The sequence below is a fragment of the Alosa pseudoharengus genome, unplaced genomic scaffold (assembly GCF_046254945.1).
Source record: "Alosa pseudoharengus isolate Yale_2024_CS ecotype anadromous, Long Island Sound unplaced genomic scaffold, YU_APseudo_1.1 YU_APseudo_1.1_scf_15, whole genome shotgun sequence".
Lineage (NCBI taxonomy): Eukaryota > Metazoa > Chordata > Actinopteri > Clupeiformes > Clupeidae > Alosa > Alosa pseudoharengus.
Window position 1 is genome coordinate 1,353,789 of NW_027468620.1, and position 19,365 is coordinate 1,373,153.

Sequence of the window (19,365 nt, forward strand, 5' to 3'; positions counted from 1 at the left end):
GTTTTAATTACATGTTTCTGCATGCCTGTCGCCAGCCACTCTGAAGCAGTCAAAGGCCTGTGTCCACCACTCTAGTTCATCCAAAACAAACTAGAAAAGGGACTCAAAGTGCTAAATACCAGAATTGTCCTTTAAGACATACAGACAAACAGCACTGGGAACAAACATAGATAGATAGATAGATAGATAGATAGATAGATAGATACTTTATTGATCCCCAAGGGGAAATTCAGGGGGTCTCAGTAGCATACAGACATCACACACAACATGCACTTACAGCAGAAATGGTAAATATAAGTATAAACATATAACCAAACTTCACTGTACAATAGAGAATAACAAAACTAAATACTAAATATACTATATAAATTAAATGTAAAAAATCCAGTGTGCTTGAGGGTGATCAAGCATGAGACGCTTGTAGTGATAGGGCCTGTTACTACAAGCCCAGATACTTGTAGGTGCTTACCACCTCCACATTGACCCCATCAATGGAGACTGGTAGCAGAGTGGGCTTAGACCTGCCGAAATCCACCACCATCTCCTTGGTCTTTGAAGTGTTGAGTTGAAGGTGATTGAGTTTGCACCATTGCACAAAGTCCTCCACCAGGCTCCTGTACTCCTCCTCTTGCTCGTCCCTGATACACCCCACAATTGCAGTATCGTCAGAAAACTTCTGCATGTGGCATGACTCGGTGTGTCAGGGTAAACAGGACTGGAGAGAGCACAGTTCCCTGTGGCGCTCCGGTGCTGCTGATTACAGTGTCAGAGAGACAGTTCTTCAGTCTGACGAACTTTGGTCGCTCGGTCAGGTAGTCTGTAATCCAGGTTACCAGGTGAGCGTCCACACCCATCTGCAAGAGCTTGTCTCCCAGTCTGAGGGGTTGGATGGTGTTAAAAGCACTTGAGAAATCAAAGAACACGATTCTCACAGCACTTTTCCCCTTGTCTAGGTGAGAATGTGTTCTGTGTAGAAGATAAGTGATGGCATCGTCCACGCCCACTTTCTCCTGGTATGCAAACTGTAACTGGTCTAGTGCATGGCGTACCTGGGGTCTGAGCATACCTAAGACCAGTCGCTCCACTGTCTTCATCACATGTGGTGTTAGAGCGACAGGCCTGAAGTCATTAAGCTCACTGGGGTGTGGCTTCTTAGGGACGGGGGTGAGACATGATGTCTTCCACAGTGTTGGAACTTGTCCGAGACGTAGACTCCAGTTGAAGATGTGCTTCAGTGGCTCCCCCAGTTCAGCAGCACAGGCCTTGAGTAGCCTTGGACACAGTCTGTCAGGCCCGGCTGCCTTACGAGGATGAAGTTTTTTTAAAAGATAACTTACTTCGGAAGCTGTAATGATGGGGGGGATGAGGGGAGTGGAGGGGGAGGAGGAGGAGGGGTGCTTCTGAGAGGGTTGTCGTGTGGCTAGAGACTGATGGCCTTTGGCTGAGGCCTTTGTTGCCGCAATGCTCATGGTCACCATGTGGGGGAGAGGTGCGATAGCCTGATCTGCAGTGATGGTGGAGGGGGGGAGGGGAGGGGGAGTGCATCTGGGGTCTGTGTGTTTGATGGCTGTTGACTGAAGTCGTTGTCACCTCATTGTTCATGGTCGCCATGTGGGGGAGGGGTGCAATATCCAGTGATGGTGGGGGTGAGTGTTGCACTGGTAATGAGGTGGGGCTGGGGGATGACCACCTCCTTGATGTCCCTGTCAAGGTTGCCAGAGTCTTGGACAGCTCAACAGGCACAGGCAAGGAGGCATCAGGCGGGGGCAGGGCGTGGGGTGATGGGGGCTTAGGTCATTGGATGTCCCCGAGATACAGAGCTGGAGAGACTGGGAGAGCAGTACTTGGAGCTGGTGCAGGGCAATCGAACCTGTTGTAAAAGTGGTTCAGCTGGTTCGCCCTGTCCAGGTCTCCCTCCACAGAGCTGCTGCTCTTCTTAAGGCCAGTGATGGATTTCATACAGTCCCACACCTCCTTAATGTTGTTTTCTTGCAACTTCTGTTCCATCTTCCTTCTGTAGTCCTCCTTAGCCTCTTTCAGCTTATTCTTGAGTTCCCCCTGTACTCGCCTCAGCTCTGCCATGTCCCCCTCTTTAAACGCCATCTTTTTCCTATTGAGAAGGGTCTTGACATTACTGGTTATCCAAGGCTTGTTATTTGGATAGCAGCGTACAGTCCTTGTGGGAACTACAATGTCCATACAGAAGTTCAGATAGTCAGTAGTGCAATGTGTGACCTCCTCTAAGTCCTCTCCATTCAGTAGCACACTCCAGTCAGTAGGGTTGGGTATCGTTTGAATTTGAACGATTCCGATTCCAATTCCGATTTCTTATTTCGATTCCGGTTCCTAACGATTCTCGATTCCGATTTTTTTTAAAAGGGAGGGTCAAAAAAAGTTTAGGATATTTTAAATGAGCTAGCTAACCAACGGTCTTTCTCAGGGTATCTGCACATTTTCCAAGTGCAAATTTTAAAGACTTTTAAGACCTTTTCAAGACATCTAAATGAAACATAAGACTATACCACGGCAAAAAGATATATATGACGGTTTATGCAATAGTTTTTTTTCCTACTAATTTTAACCCCCACCCCATTTTGGATGTCTACAGAAGTTACCAAATATATTTTGGCGAAAGAAAAATAATTGTGTGTGAATTACCTTCAAAGCTATAAATGCCCAATTTTAAGGGCCGGGGCTGCTCGCTTTTGAAGCTGGCTGTACATATTTGGTTTTGCTTACTGCTGAGGCTGATTGTTCTTCACCTGTGTCTGTAGTAGCCTAGGCTACTTGCCAAAGACATGTGCACTGGACTGGATTCCCTTCAATATTAAGTTAGACTAAGCTATTTACATATTTTAATAAGCCTACTTTATATATATTCTATATATATTTACTATGTGCATCTATTGTCCAATATGCAGCACAGCAAATTCAAGTTAATCCACTACTTTACATTTTGCAAACCAGTTTTATCTAAACCAACCAAAGCTTGACTGAAACATTGTAAAACCATTGACTTGTTTTCAATTAATTAAGAGACAGGTCCTCCTCGCATGATCCTGCTGAAAACTGCTGGTTTCATCTCAAGCACGCACGCATTATGAACGCACGTTTTTTTTTATGTAGCCAGTCGCCGACATTCAAAAAATATGCGGTTATAGTTCACAGCTTTTGCGAAGTAGGCCTAGCCTACTGGGAAACGCTGGCAAGCAAGCTGCTGGCAGATATTACAGGTAGACTATTATAACTTAGACAGATATTTTCTTCCCTAGGCTAGGCCGGCAACACACGCTGGAAAGATGCAAACAGATCAACTTAACGGTAACACTTTATTTTAAGGTTCACATGTTAGCCACCAATACATGGAGCGCTTTGGGTTGCACTATGTGCATGTTAAATGCGCTTTAAAAATAAAACTGACTTGACTTGAGTTGACATACCTAATTAATACCTGTATTAGTGACTTGTAAGGCATGTGTTAGGCAACATTAACCATTTGTTAGGTGTGTATTCACAAATTTCTTGTTCATGACGAATTAGGCCTTTATTATTGATATAATCTTAATAATGACCTTGTAAGCCTTGATCTCTACATACTTATTAGTAGTAAGTACCAAAATAGAATATGCATAACCTACTTGTATACTGTCTGAATAAATCCCAAATAGTAGGAGAACAGTTGTAGAATAAGCAAGTGTATGGCTCAACCTCATTGCTGCATTTCACTGCCCAGGTTGCTGTGTGAAATAGCACTTAATAACTGGGAGATTGGCAAATGGTTAATGTTGCCTAACACATGCCTTACAGGTCACTAATACAGGTATTAATTAGGTATGTATTGGTGGCTAACATGTGAACCTTAAAATAAAGTGTTACCAACTTAACATATACAGTATTTCCTCCTGATTGCGAAGCACTGCACATAATTTGACCAGCAGTCTTCGCGTCTATAGTTTGTGAAACGATGCTGCGTCCGAGCAACGATTTTAGATGCCAAGCGCAACTCCAAAAAGGTGAACAAATGAGCGTCCGGCTTGAGGCTGCGCCGGACGCCGGACAGGGCTTTTAAAATCCATATGTCCAGCCTAACGTATGGCCAACCTATCGCTCTTTCTCCCGCTCATTCTACCTTAGGCTTCCTCATTCCACGTAGGCTACCTGTATATCCCTCTGGCCTCAGCTACACCACGAAAACGTCAGGCATATTATTTTGTACATAGGCCTACTGTATTATTACCGTTTTCATACCTTTAACCACACCCGTGAAAAACATTTTCACTCTGCAACCACTACACTTCCTCCCGTAGCCTAATAGCCTAGTCACTTTTTTTTTTTACGCAGAGCCGGCGAAGAAGCAGCGAAAACCCTTGACAGAAGCCGCAAAGAAAGGGAAAAGAGCTTCAGACCGAGCGAGGGGGAGTTTCGTAGAGAAAAAGCATTAGGCTTGCCTGGTGTCCCTTTAATTAAGTTCCTTTGGGAATAAAAACAGCCCCACAATTAGCACATCCTCTCCACCATTATTCTCATTAGGCATGGGGTTCTTTTCAGTATAGTCATTCTTCTGTGTATGCCAAACACACCTAAAGTGTTTCTAGCCTAAGAGCGCAATTTTTTATTTCATCTGACAATAGACCACACTTTCAGACAAAGTCACTGTACCATTCAGTAACTCCTGCCGTTTACATTGGTAATTAAATGACTGGGCAGGCTTTTACCTAGCATGCCCTCTAAATAATCTATTAGCAGTGAGGTCACTTTTGAAGATTTTTTGGGGGACTTGGTGACCCCAAGATGATACCTTTGACTGTAACTCTCCAACAGTTGTTCTTATGGAATTTTTTGCCTATCTTCCCATCCTCCATACTGTACGTGGGGGCTAGATAACCATGGGTCTTTGTCCAAGCATGTTTGTCACATTTCCAGATGAATAGAACCTTTTAGTCATTGTTTTAACTGTAAATATAGGCATTTTCAACACCTTTCAAGTACCTGGTTTACATAGACATTCTCTGACTTACAAATGTCAACACACTTTCTTTTTATTTAAATTTAGTGTAATTCCTTGTCTTTCCGATGTTGAAAAATGACTAGAGGATTTAGCCTCTGTATGACTTTATTTTCATGCCATAGTGAAAAAGAAAGTCATGAACTACTTCTGAAACTTCACAGACACTCTGATTAACTTAAATAAGTTGAAATTAGAAAATGCTTCTGTATATAATATGTTTCAGGGGTGCCAATAATTTTGGGCAACATGTTTTCGCTAAAAATATTTATTTATTTTTCTTCTTCTTTTTCTCAGAATAAATTTGCTGCCCTTCAAGGGTAGATTTTTCCTCATTGTTTTCATTGTGGGAGTACAATAAATCACCGAAAGAGTATTTTTATACCTGTTTTTATTCAAATTTACCAAAGGTTCCAATAATTTTGGAGGGTACTGTAGCTAACACAAATAGTCTCCCATGACATTTTTAAATCTACTTTAGCATCCTTCCAGGCAGCCGCCAAAGCAGCCAGAGCTAAATACTTCTCTGATATTATTAATCAACATGCTAACAGACTCAAAATTCTGTTATATTAATCAAATCACCAACCCTCCACTCTCACCTGCTCCCTTCACAAGTGCTGATGCTTGTGAGAAATGTAAGAAATTTTTCATTGATAAAATCGAAAACATCAGAGCACTGTTCTCTCCCCCTCCTCTGCCTTCCCCCCCAGTTAAGGTGTCTTCAGGCCCTTTATCTACTTTCAGTCACTTTGCTGATGTATCGCTAGCAGATCTCAAGGACATAGTCCTCTGTATGAAACCCACATCTTCCCCTGGTGATGTTGTCCCCTCTCCTATCTTGAAAGATGCTTTTGATGTGTTGGGCCCTACCATACAGCTAGTTATCAACTCCTGTTTGACATCTGGTGCTGTCCCTGCCTGCTTTAAGCATGCGGTGGTCCAACCCCTGCTTAAAAAGGCCAACCTGGATGCAAATTCTTTGAATAATTACCGCCCCATCTCTAAACTCCCTTTCCTTTCCAAGGTACTGGAGAAAGTAGTGGTGGCCAAGTTGCTTCCCTTTCTGACTGAGCATAACATCCTTGAGCCCTTCCAGTCAGGTTTTAGAACACTCCACAGTACTGAATCGGCTCTGCTAAAAGTCACCAATAATCTGCTTCTCACTCTAGATTCAGGTCAAAATGTAATCCTGGTTCTATTGGACCTCAGCGCAGCGTTTGATACTGTGGACCACAACACCCTCCTTACCCGTCTTGAGGACTGGGTAGCATAAAGGGGACAGCACTACTTTGGTTCAGCTCCTACCTCAGACACAGAACCTTCTCAGTATCCCTTGGTTGCTCCTCTTCCTCCTCAGCTCCTGTCTCCTATGGGGTCCCGCAAGGCTCCATTTTGGGCACTTTGATGTTCTGTTTATACATGCTCCCCCTTGGTGATATCATCTGGCGATATGACATCTCTTTTCACTTCTATGCTGATGACACCCAGTTATACCTGCCCTTAAAATCTGATAACTCCATTCAGCCTCTTCTGGATTGTCTCCAGGATATTAAGTGCTGGATGAATAATAACTTCCTTCAGCTAAATGATGATAAGACAGAGGTCATAATTGTTGGTCCTTCTAAAGCTAGACCCCTGATTGAAGGAAAATTAGCCCACCTCTACTCTTTTGTCAAGACACATGCCAAAAATCTAGGTGTCATCCTTGATTCAGAGCTCTGTTTTAAAAGGCAGATTAGCTCTGTTATCAAGAGTAGCTTCCATCAGCTGAGAATTATTTCCCATCTCAAACCCTCTTTGTCTCCCAAGGACTTAGAAACAGTAATTCATGCATTTGTTACATCCCGGTTAGATTATTGCAACTCCCTCTATCTTGGTCTCCCCCAGTCCCAACTTTCTCGTCTGCAATTAGTACAAAATGCTTACTGGCACCAAGAAATACCAACACATCACCCCTGTACTGGCCTCCTTACACTGGCTCCCCATTAGTTTTAGGGTCCACTTCAAAGTCCTTCTGATTGTTTATAAGGCACTGCATGGGTTGGCTCCCTCATATATTTCAGACCTCCTCCATCCCCTCTCAGCATCCAGGTCCCTTAGATCTGCCGACAAGGGTCTTCTCTCTGTGGCCCGCACCCGCCTCAAGCAAAGAGGCGATAGAGCTTTTGCGGTAGCAGCCCCACGTCTGTGGAATTGTCTGCCCCCAGATGTTAGACTGTCTCCCTCCATCACCACTTTTAAATCAAGACTAAAGACCCACATTTACTCCTTGGCCTTCCCTGCTTCCTATCTGTTTATCTCTCTCCTTTTCTTCATATTCAAGTGTCTTCTGTACTGTTGCTAATTATTTGTTTACAGTGGGTCCCCGTTAAGTTTGGACGGGTTCCTTCATGAATCACGCACCCCATTTTCTCAGCAGAAATGGCACAAACTGCAGTTGACACAAACAACCACAAGGTGTCACTTGGGTGCCACTACTATTTTTGATGCGACTGACTTACTGCTTCCATGACGCAGCGGGGGCAAGGGAACTTAAATTGATCACGGTAGTTTAAGCTTACACTTGACAAAACATTCTAATATGAAAATGTAGATGCAATTGTTGTAAAATGGTGCAGCTCCTTTAAGAAAGCACCGTGTGCACTGATGGAGAGAGAGAAAGCGAGAGGGGATAGGCCTATGTGTGTTAGAACTTAGCGTGTGGAAAAAGTACGTGCTGTTGAGACTGGAGCAGTCATATTCAAAATAATGCAAAAAAAAGCAATTATCCTCATTCATTGCAACCAAAGCATGCCTGCTTGCCGACGTTCAAACGAAAAATATATCAAAGAACCTTTTGCGTTTGAATGTAGCACGAAAAAATGTTTAAACAGCTGGACAAATGATTTAGCTAATTGATTATATAACCTGTACACCAGCAATTGTTGAACATTTACCTGTACAAGTAGCCTACATTGACAGTAGCCCAGCCTAACAGCATGTTGTAGGCCTACTGTAGAAATTTCACTTAAATTGCAACCGCAACATGCCTGCTTGCCAACGTTCAAACGACAACGAAAAAGATAATAAAACAACAAGAGGGTTGAGTCTGAATGACATTGAGTTTTTAGACACTGAGTTTTTGTAGTTAAGAAATATTTTCGAATAAAAAAAATGGTAATTCTTCAATCTCCTTCACTGACGCCTATGGAAAAGGCTTAACGTCCCAAAACAACGATCAATGATCATCAAATTTCTCTCTCACATTGCTCCTCATAACCATCTATAAAAAAGTTTTTTTTCTTTTCTTTTTGAGCACATCCGAATCCCAGGACATAACGCACTGGACCTTAGGCTCGAGATATAATTCCAAAGGGGGCAGATAGGAGCCACTGCACTTAAAACTTAAAAAGATGAAACTTTCCGAACTTTGAAATTGCGATCAGTGACTGGCATCGGGTGAACGAAGCTTTTCGAAGTTGAACAGGCTATTAAAAACTATTTGCGCACCTCCATGTCACAGGAGAGACTGGGCTCTCCCTTCTATGAAAAAGACGTTAGGCTACCTGCAAACTGGCCTATGATTTCATTGCTGAGTTTGCGGCAAAGCAAGAACATGTTTTTTTTCCTGAGTCAGGATATGGCGAGTCAGTGTCATTTATTTGTCCAATGTTAGCCTATAGATACAGACCAGTAGGCCTACATCTTATCAATAGTTTGAATGTCGTGTGTGTTTCTGCTCATTGACAAATACCGTTCAGCACAATGATTCATGCCCAATTAATTCCCCCTGTTAAAGTGTTCGCCTTTGTTACACTATTTGGTTTCGTGATGTAGCCTATGATAAACACCATATGGCCAAATATGTGACTCAGATAATGTTATAGGCTATACAATTGAATTTCCCCTCTTAAAGGCAAGCTGGTGTAGCTTATTAGACTAGGCTACTATTAAAATACACCGACGGTAGCCTTGGCTATGTGTAAAGTAAGCTATCGCATGATTTCATGCACGTAAGTGAAAAGGGCCACAGGGCCTCGCATCCACTTGCGACGGCCCTGCAGCTCCTCCTAAGACAGCGAGGAAAAAGTTAAAATACGCGATAAACCCGGGAAACGTTGACAGGTTTGTTTCGGTCCCGGTGATTATTTGCGAAATTGTGCAAACGACAGCCTTTTCAAGGCATTTCAAGGAAGGAGTCGTAGCATGCAAGCTCCCAAATTGACCCAGTAGGCATCAATAAATTGTTGGGACTGGGGAGGGTCATGCGTTTTTTCTCAATCACTTTGGATGGTCATAGAAAAAATTCTTGCTGGCGAGGGAGGGTCACGTCTTTTTTGACTAACGCTCCCAAAACTCCTCCGGTAGCCCCTTAATTAAATAAATAACGAACAGTCCCTAATTGATTAATAGCCTAGGCCTACACCAGCAATTGTTGAACATTGACCTGTACAGGACATTGACAGTAGCCCAGCCTAACAAGCACATGTTGCAAAATACATCAAAAGACGCAATTAATCAGAAATAAATAATGTAATCTGCATCGCTTTATTTAACAAACTGCAAGCAACAAGAGCATTGAGTTCGCTGTAAGGCCAGTGTTCGAATTACCCCGTTGTTTCCGGGGGGGCCCACTTGGGGGGGGATGAAATCTATGACATTATGAAATTCAGCCTAATAACAAAGGCTACTGTCGATTCAACATCCAATAGATTATAATAAGCAGGGTAGCCAGTTTATTAAAATGAAATATATGACATTATGAAATTCAGCCTAATAACAAAGGCTATTGCCAAAAATCTGAATCTGAGCAGAGCTAATTGTCAAATATTTTACGTGCACAACTGAACATCGCACAACTGAAAAAACTGAAAGTTAACACAAAACAGCTGTCTTTATCACATCTCGGCTAAGCCTACTGGATATAGTCCCAAAGTGGCCTATTGGTCTCTTTCTGGGCATTTTTTCCCGTTTTCCACGCAGTTGATGGACAATGCCCAGCCTTGAGCCATGCTTTCACGAATGGCTGGTTGAACTGGACCAGGGGAGGCGCATTGATGCTCAGAAAAAGAAGCGCATTTAAGCTGCGCTCCCTTAAACGATTTCTGGCTTTGTCATCAATGTCATTAAGCGCAGAGAATCCTCTCTCGCATTCTGCTGAAGTAGGCTAGGTAAAAACGTGTTGCCTGCGATGACGAGTTTCTTCAGGCAGGACCCTTCCCTTACCCCTTGCATTTTAAAGTCCCGATACTCCTCGACATACATTCCTTTTAACTTTTTCCACTGCTGCTAATTGCTCAATCGCTAACAACGCTCTAGCAAAATTAATAACAACTCGATTCAGAGGAGGGTGAGATCGGACAGGACAGGGGGCTATTATGCAGAGCAGTGCACCTGCAGTCTGTGGGGGAAATACACATTGCAACCAACGGGGAAAATGTAGATTATCGTAGTTACGGGTTGGCAACTTGACAATGAATGAGTGGGCCCCCTCTGACAGTGATTTCGAGCAGAACTATAGTGCCCTGGCCAGAACTAAGGGGGCTGGGCACTACCGGGCCCTATGGTAATTCGAACACTGTGTAAGGCCAAACCCAAGAGCAAAGCCTATCTGTTAAGGCAGTCGATAGGCTATATAACGAGCTGTGTGCCTGGAAAGACGATAGATGACGGCTCTGGTCATCCCATACCCTCCCCCCACTTCCTGTAGCATTATGAAGGCCTGTAGCCTAAAACGACTCGTTGCCGTTTTGTGACATTAAGCTTTTTCACGTTAAGCCCTTCTTTCACAAGCAGTGGGGGAGCGCGGGGCACAAAGTAACACTTTTTGGTAGACAAAGGAGGGTTCTCCGCGCTTCTGTCGGTTGGCCACGATCCGTTGCAACCAGGCCAGGACAGATATTTTAGAGAGAAGGAGAGACGCCGGTGCAGCTCAGATGTCTTCTTAATTTTCTTTATTCTTTAGTAAAAGGTGCAGAACATTATTAAACTTTGACTAACATTTCGATGTGTCGATGTTTTTGACTAACGAACATCGAAACGTTAGTCAAAGTTTAATAATGTTCTGCGCCTTTTACTAAAGAATAAAGAAAATTAAGAAGACATCTGAGCTGCACCGGCGTCTCTCCTTCTCTAACACTTTTTGGCTTTGGCTAAATATTTCTAAAATCATTTGAGTTTCACTAGTCACATGTTTTAACAAGCAACACTTGTTATTGAACTAATAACAGACGTGTGTCGAAAATTGACTTTATTTTCCATACGGAGAAATAACATATGCAGAGTCTAACCAAGGTCAATCTTGCCAAAAAAGCCCTCAAACCTGAAAACACATGAGGCAAAAGTGCAAAACATCACAAAACTAACTAAACTAACACGCGCATATTTTTGTATTGCAATCATTGTAGCCTACAGTTGTAACAGCGCGTAACAGTCGTTTTACTCCCCGGATGCGCTCATTATAAAGAACGTTTAACGTGTCCCAAAAACAGCTATCAATTAATCACCAAACGTCTTATAAACAAGTATTGCCAGGAGCAACACCTTGCAAAAAATGATAACAATAGGCCTAGGCCTTTATATGGCTCTGCTCCTGCCTAGATTCGAACTCAGAACTGCCTGAGAGTTGCAGACCTGTTCTGGAAATACGTGCACTAACCCACTCGACCGTCAGACAACGCTATCTGCTTCGAGTAGGCCTATTGGGTAGGACTGTAGCCTACACTGGTTGCTGTGGCACAGTCTTGAGTGATCGAATTCGTTTTTCTTTGTCATATGAATGCTGTCATTTTGTTAACATTACTGTTAAGGAGATGCTGTAGGCAAAGTCTATATTTCAACCTCGTTAGTGTAGTAAAAAAAATCAGAACTATTCACAAGGTTTCTGGGCAGCATATTTATGTTCTGTTAGCAAGCGAACTTCTCATGACTACCGACAAAGTAGCCTACTGCCAGCTGACGAAGCTCTCATTTTAAAACATTACTGAGAGACAGACACTGTACAATCAAGAAATCTTGCCACTGAATCCAAAACTATGTTTAACATTATGTACAAGGCTTAGGCTACAGTGGACTAGCATGTTGCAGGGGCTGCTAAAAACACAGAGAAACGCACTGAAAACTCGGCCAATCACAGCCCTTGCTGTCGAATGCGCCGTCTGGTTCGACCGTGGAACTCCACAGCGGACTATGCTGCCCCCAAGCGGATGCAGTTGTACTTACATTTCACCATTCACCATGATCGTGAATGAAGTGTCAATTTTTAACTGGGACCCACTGTAGGGCTGTCTATTTGTCTATTGTATTTCTGTATTTGTCTTGCTTACTTTCTCTGTGCTTGCCTTTTATATTTAGCTTGTTCTGATTTGCTTTTATTTTCTATTCTTACTTACTTACTTACTTTACTTACAAACACTTCAAGATAAGGTTAAAGCAGAGGGGTGCACCACATAGGCTAGTGGACCGTGTTTGACACCTTGCGTGAACCCATGCCATTGCCAAGTAGTCTACTTTAAAGCAATGTCACGAGCTCTTGTTGAAATCTAGCAAATAACTACACACAAGCAAAAGGCTATGAAACAACACCAACAGCCTAGTTTACACAAAAAACTTGATAATGCGCTAACTGGCATCTATTTGAAATGTTATCAGCAAAGTTGTAATGTGTTCTGCAGTAATTTAATATTCTTAATTACTTTTAAATAAATATACTTTGGTTGACCAAACCACCGTTGTCCACCTCCCTCTTTTATGTATGGTCCCGAGCAGGCGTAACAAATTGTCGCCCATGTCCATCTCATTCATCCCGACCAGGAGGACAAATGTAGGTTGCTAGTGACAAAATATTGTCTTTCAGTGTCATACGATCTCTTTGTAAACTAGACTGCATTTCCGGCAGGAACTGCGAAAGTGTGCTTGCCCTGGTCCGGTCACCAACGTGAGCAGACAGTGACATACGCTATGCTGAACCTGGCTTGATCCAAGCATTCTAACAGTGCCTTTCAGTGTTGGAGCAGTGGCAATACCTCAAAAGCTCTATTCAACTATTGCCTTGCGGGGTGAATGCGGTTCGTTGGATTTTACCTGTGGCCTTCGAATTTAGCTTCTATGACTAAAATCAAATCAATAAAATAAAACAACAGCAGTGATTGGCTGCAAAAATAAATAATGTCACGCGTCTTGCACCTCTCAAACTGGGCTATCAGGTAACCTAGAGAAAAATTTGAAATTATGAAATATGACTAAGGCATTAAAATACTGCTTGTTTGTCAGGATACTTTTTCACTGATTTATTTAAAAAATATGAGCTATGAGTGTGAATGTTATATATTCCATCCCCTAATTCTGTTTTACTGGTTTATTTGACAAATAATCTATATGGATTTGCTCTATAAAGACCTTATGTCTGTTTGGGATTGTTTTGAGAGCCTATTGATGTATCTCAGAATAAAGGAATGTCCACAACATTAGTGATGTTTTTACTTAACTTATTGAATGTAGCTGGATACTCATGAACGCATGTCTCTAATAGCCACAATAGGAGTAATTTCAGCATCACATTCCTTGCTTGTTGTTGGTACATTAATCCCATTCAGATTGCCACTTATCTGAGATGTAAGAGACAGATGTAACATAGACTTATTCTTACTACTCTTATAATGTTGTTTCTGCACTACAATGACACTGTTTCCACACTGCACATAGCTGTATGTTATGTACATATCTGTTATTTGTCATATTGAATATCCATATTTATTAATTTATTAATCTGTTAATACACTGCATATATCTATATTATTATTTCTACTATTATAATGTTACTGCTACATCTACATACATTATTCTACTTATTGTATGAGATAACTGCTAATACACTGTACATATTTATATTTAATTCATATTACTCTAAACCACGTTCTGTAAATCAACTGTATACTACTGTCTACACTGCACTATATTTCTTGACCAGTCTCTGTATGTTTCATCACCTTTCTATACTTTGCCTCACATTGCAACACAGCTCAGATCTTTGGTTGCTATGAAGGCCAGTCGTTCTAAATGGATGGTTGCTATGGCCAAAGGCCAGTTCTATCTCTGCCGTTGTCAAGCGGGCATATCGTAGAATTCTGATTAACCTTATCTTATTTAAAACATCTCTATTTTACTTAGCCCACTTCCATACAGTGGGTCCCATTAAGAAGTGGCCACTTCATTCACGCTTACCGTGATTCACACAGCAGCATTATTAAATTAATCTGTCACCATACGCCTATGCCTACGTTTGCAAAGAAAACATTTTAATTTGATTCACATGAAACGTTACATTTCATGTACATGTTGACAATGAGTAGGCTAGTTTTGGTTGCTGGTGGTGTTATTGCATCCCTTAGTTATGCCTACAATGCAAGTTCCCTCGCGATTGGAAGCTCCTGTAGACAATAGTAAACACATCGCGTTAGGAGTCCTTGCCACTTCTTTTAAGCTGTCACAGACGTAGGTGCTACTTTTAGGGCTAAAGTGCTTCGTGAATTACTGTTAGTAAAAAAAATAGCAGTCCTAAAGTTACACGTGACGAAGTTACGAGTGCAAGCATCTCATATCAAATGACCATGGCATTACGCTAAACAACATAAATCCCAATTAGCAACATACATCTCCTCCCTATAGCTAGCCACACAAGAAATTAATGATACTAAATCTCTGCTTAGCATGCTTCTCCGCTTAGCATTCTAATAACAAAAGAGGCACATTTATGTTGACCACTACAACATGACTCATTATGTCTGTAACGTTAACTGTATAAAACACTTACTTTCATAAAGGACGCACACCATCCAGCACATGGAAACCGATATTTTAGGTTCTTGGCCACAAACTCAAAACGTGTCTCTCTGAAGCCCTGTTCTAGAATCTTTGCTCTGAAGGCTGTGTTGCTAGGCGACATCAAATAAACGAAATGATAGTCTTTCAGTATTAAATGTGTACGTGTGATTCCGAATGGATGTGTGTGGTTTGCAATTAGAATAAACAAGAAATAACATTTCCAATAATTTCCCATGATAAATTACATAATATTTGCACCTTCCTTACTTGTGAATCTCACACCGTATTTCAAGTAGGCTACACTAGTGAAATGTAATACAACGTTGCCACCTAGTGTTCAGATGTCTGTTCTAGGCTATTTAACATTAACGTGACATTGTTTGTTTATTCTTTCGTCAACTCCATGCTTTTAGGAAAACAATCTTTTTATCATAGTTCCCTCATCAATGAGCGATTACCAGCTCGTTTTTGTAACAGAGATAGCTGTTTATTGTCCCTAGGTTTACAGAAACACCTATTCATATTAATACGTATAGCCTATGGAGTGCTGCCGACCACTGTTCATTACGGCCCAGAATGCCTTGCATGTCTTTACAACAAAACAACACAGTAAAACCTAAATGCCCGTAAACATATGCATTTGCATACTTGTAACATTTTTAATAATACTCTCCCATCATGACATTTAACAATAAGGAAACATTTAATTTGAATACCGTCAATGTGAAAACAACTCTATTATGTAAGCTATATATAGCTACTGTTCTCCTTGCTATTTCAGTTCGTAAGTCCATACTATCCCATGGCAGAGCAAGGATTTCATGATTGGGCAAGGTTGCCCGGAGACATTGTGGCTGCCCAGAGACATTGAGCATACTTGCAAGGCATTGTGATAGAAGGTGAATGGTGCAAAGGTGAATGGTGAGAGTTACCAAATACCTGTGGGTGGTTTGCAAAATGATGGAAACTTTTGGAATATTTCTTTTTTTTTTAGCTTATGCACCCTCACATTGGAGTCCCCAGTTCATATACAAAATTTGGTATCAATATGTGACAGTGTTCCTGAGATATGGACGACTTCCTGTTTCGGAGCTTCGCCGCCGATTTCGTTTGGCTGTGACGGGCAAACGCTTTCGAAAAACAAAAATCCTTCCGGTAACTTTTGTGAGGCTTGGTCCAAGGATAATGTACGTCAAGTTTCATGGCGTTCGGACCAAACTTGTGACCTGTGAAAATTTAGTTTCGCTTTCTGTTCAATCCAATATGGCGGACGAACGACACGCCCACCTGACGTCATCTTCGCGACCAACTTACACCGGTACTGACCGGACGTTTTAAAGTTGGAACGGTGTCTCTGTCTCAAAGAACCTAGGCACTAGAGCTGACAAAAAATTAGGGAGACGGGAATAATAATAATAATAATAATAATAATAATAAATATAACCGCAAGCGGTGATTTACGGGGTCCGAGCAAAACGAACATGATAGCATAGCTTTTTAGTTTTACATATGCTTTGATTGTTTGGGCACAATTGTTCAAAAGAAACGTGATCGGATTTCGGTTATCGGATTTCAGTTACCGGATTTCAGCTATCGGATTGGATCAAATCTTGAAAATGGGTTGTTCAAAGGGAAACAAGGATCCTGAAATTGGATTAGATCACATAATCTATTCTTGGTTTTGATCTGGATAAAACCTTCACTTTGTGTCGTTCAAAACTTTTGAGTTGGATTGGAATAAATTTGATGCATAAAATTAGGATTACCCTGTGCTGTAACATTATAGTGTGCTAACCTCCACAACCCAACAGTATTCTAGCAATACTTGATTCTACAGGACTATTTATTTGTTGTGGATAAGATGAAGGGTTTGATAATGGAAGGCAGTGTTTCCCACAGAATTGAATTGTATTTGTGGTGGTGGGTTCTGTGTCGGAGTCAATAAGATAAACAGCGTATAATTATACAGTTATACTTGCCTTGCACTACAAGTCCATATTGACAAGTAGCTGTAATGCTGTAATGTTATAGTGTGCTAACCTCCACAACCCAACAGTATTTTAACACTAATGCTTCAGGTGGGATTTGAACTCTCAACATAAGGATGACCAGTACAAGGCATTATCCCACTAAGCCACTGTCAATCCTACATCTTTGCCAGTCACATTCACATGGTGAAAATGTGTATTGGTAAACACACAAGAAAAACTCCAAGTATACATTTGACAATAAAATGAAGGGCTTTCCTGAAAGAGAACACCTGAAAACGTTTGGAAATTCTGGGACAATTAGACATTTGTAGAGAAGAACAGTAATGGATGAAATATAAATATGATCGACTTAATGATGAAGGAAAAATAGTAAAAAAGAAGTTCCCCTATATGTCTTCGAGTGTGTCGGCATTCTGATTCTTGGCAACTAATGAGTGTGAATGTTGATTGCCTGATGTCATTCAGGTGCTGTTCAATGGTGTGACTCTTCAATAACCAATAGCATGTGCATCTTGAGCCTAAAGCTCTAGCAGGATTCGAACTCTCAACCTAACAAACACCAGCACTAGGCATTATCCCTCTGAGCCACTAACAATCCGACATAATAGGCAGTCACATTCACATGGTGAAAATGTGTGTTGGTAAACACACAAGAAAAACTCCAAGTATACATTTGACAATAAAATGAAGGGCTTTCCTGAAAGAGTACACCTGAAAACTTTTGGATATTCTGGGGCAATTAGACATTTATAGAGAAGAACAGTAATGGATGAAATATAAATATGATAGACTTAATGATGAAGGAAAAATAGTAAACAAAGAAGTTCCCCTATATGTCAGAGTGTGTCGGCATTCTGATTCTTGGCAACTAATGAGTGTGAATGTTAATTGCCTGATGTCATTCAGGTGCTGTTCAATGGTGTCAATCTTCAATAACCAATAGCATGTGCATCTTGAGCTTCAAGCTCTAGCAGGATTCGAACTCTCAACCTAACAAACACCAGCAGTGTGTAATGAGTGTGAATGTTAATTGCCTGATGTCATTCAGGTGCTGTTCAATGGTGTGACTCAGAAGGCTCAATGGTATGGAGTGATGACACGGAGATGGCAGGTTTCGGTGCAACACAAGTTAACTTTATTTGAGTTTCAATTCATCTGTTCTTTTGTTCTTTACTTGTATGTGTGCTGCATCAAAGAGGAAACAAACAGAAAATGGAGTAATCAGTGAAATGGGGTAAATCAGTACAGATCCCAACTCACAAACAAACCAATTGACATTTGAACAATAAACTGAAATCATATGGCTATATAAGGTACAACTAAACAATACTTGACATCCCAAGTCAACCAACATCACCTAATCATCGCTCACATGGGACTCCAACACACCAAACCAACAAACAAACACCTTAACTTTACACATGATGGCAGAGCTACTCTACAAACTGATAAACATCACAAAAGTCATAGTGAGGGTGATTAAAGTGATGACTTACGTTAACTCAAAGACGCACACAGAGCAGGACACACTGGAGTGCTGGGTTGAGATGAACAAAAGAGCGAACTGAGGGGGAGCAAACAATTTATCCTGGTCTGAGCCCCTGCTCCGGAGCTACAGGGTTTCCCAGCAGGTAAACTTTGGAAAGATTTGCAAAGATTTGGAAAAGATTTTTGAAAGACTACAGTCTCAGACCCTCTCACATCTAAAGACAAGTAGTAGAGTTTTAAGTCACAGACTATGATTTTGCAATGACTAGGGATCTTGCAGGGTCACTATTTACAAGACTGCAACACGATTCCTTTAAATTATTACCCATTGTGCAATAGATAAACAGGAACTGAAAATTATAGCCTACTAAACTCAAAGTCATATTTTCGTGTTTCTGCAGCATTGTTTCATGCGTGACATCCTTAACCGATATAGAGTTGTTCTGTCAAGTGGAAGAGCCGACTAAATATGTATAAGAAATGACAAATATTATAAGAATAACAAATAATTATAGGCTACAGCTTATAATTATACAGTAATACTTGCCTTGCACTACAAGTCCATATTGACAAGTAGCTGTAATGTTATAGTGTGTTAACCTCCACAACCCAACAGCATTCTATTGTAGTATGCTAACATCCACAACCCACTAATGCTTCAAGTGGGATTTGAACTCTCAACCTAAGGATCACCAGTACAAGGCATTATCCCACTGAGCCACTGTAAATCCTACATGTTGGCCAGTCACATTCACATGGTGAAAATGTGTATTGGTAAACACACAAGAAAAACTATAGAAAAAGTATACATTTGACAATAAAATGAAGGGCTTTCTTGAAAGTACACCTGAAAACTTTTTGAAATTCTGGGGCAATTAGACATTTGTAAAGAAGAACACTAATGGATGACATATAAATATGATAGACTTAATGATGAAGGAAAAATCGCAAACAAAGAAGTTCCCCTCAATGTCAGAGTGTCTTAGCATTCTGATTCTTGGCAACTAATGACTGTGTATGTTATGTTGATTGCCTGATGTCATTCAGGTGCTGTTCAATGGTGTCAATCTTCAATAA

The 19,365-nt window shown here is 41.2% G+C and overlaps 1 protein-coding gene across 2 annotated transcripts in view; it reads left to right on the plus strand.

Moving 5' to 3' along the window:
- The window catches only part of tspan14 (tetraspanin 14), an 88,021-nt gene that overhangs the window by 43,467 nt on the left and 25,189 nt on the right, over nucleotides 1-19,365 (plus strand). The gene's annotated exons all lie outside the window — the stretch shown is intronic.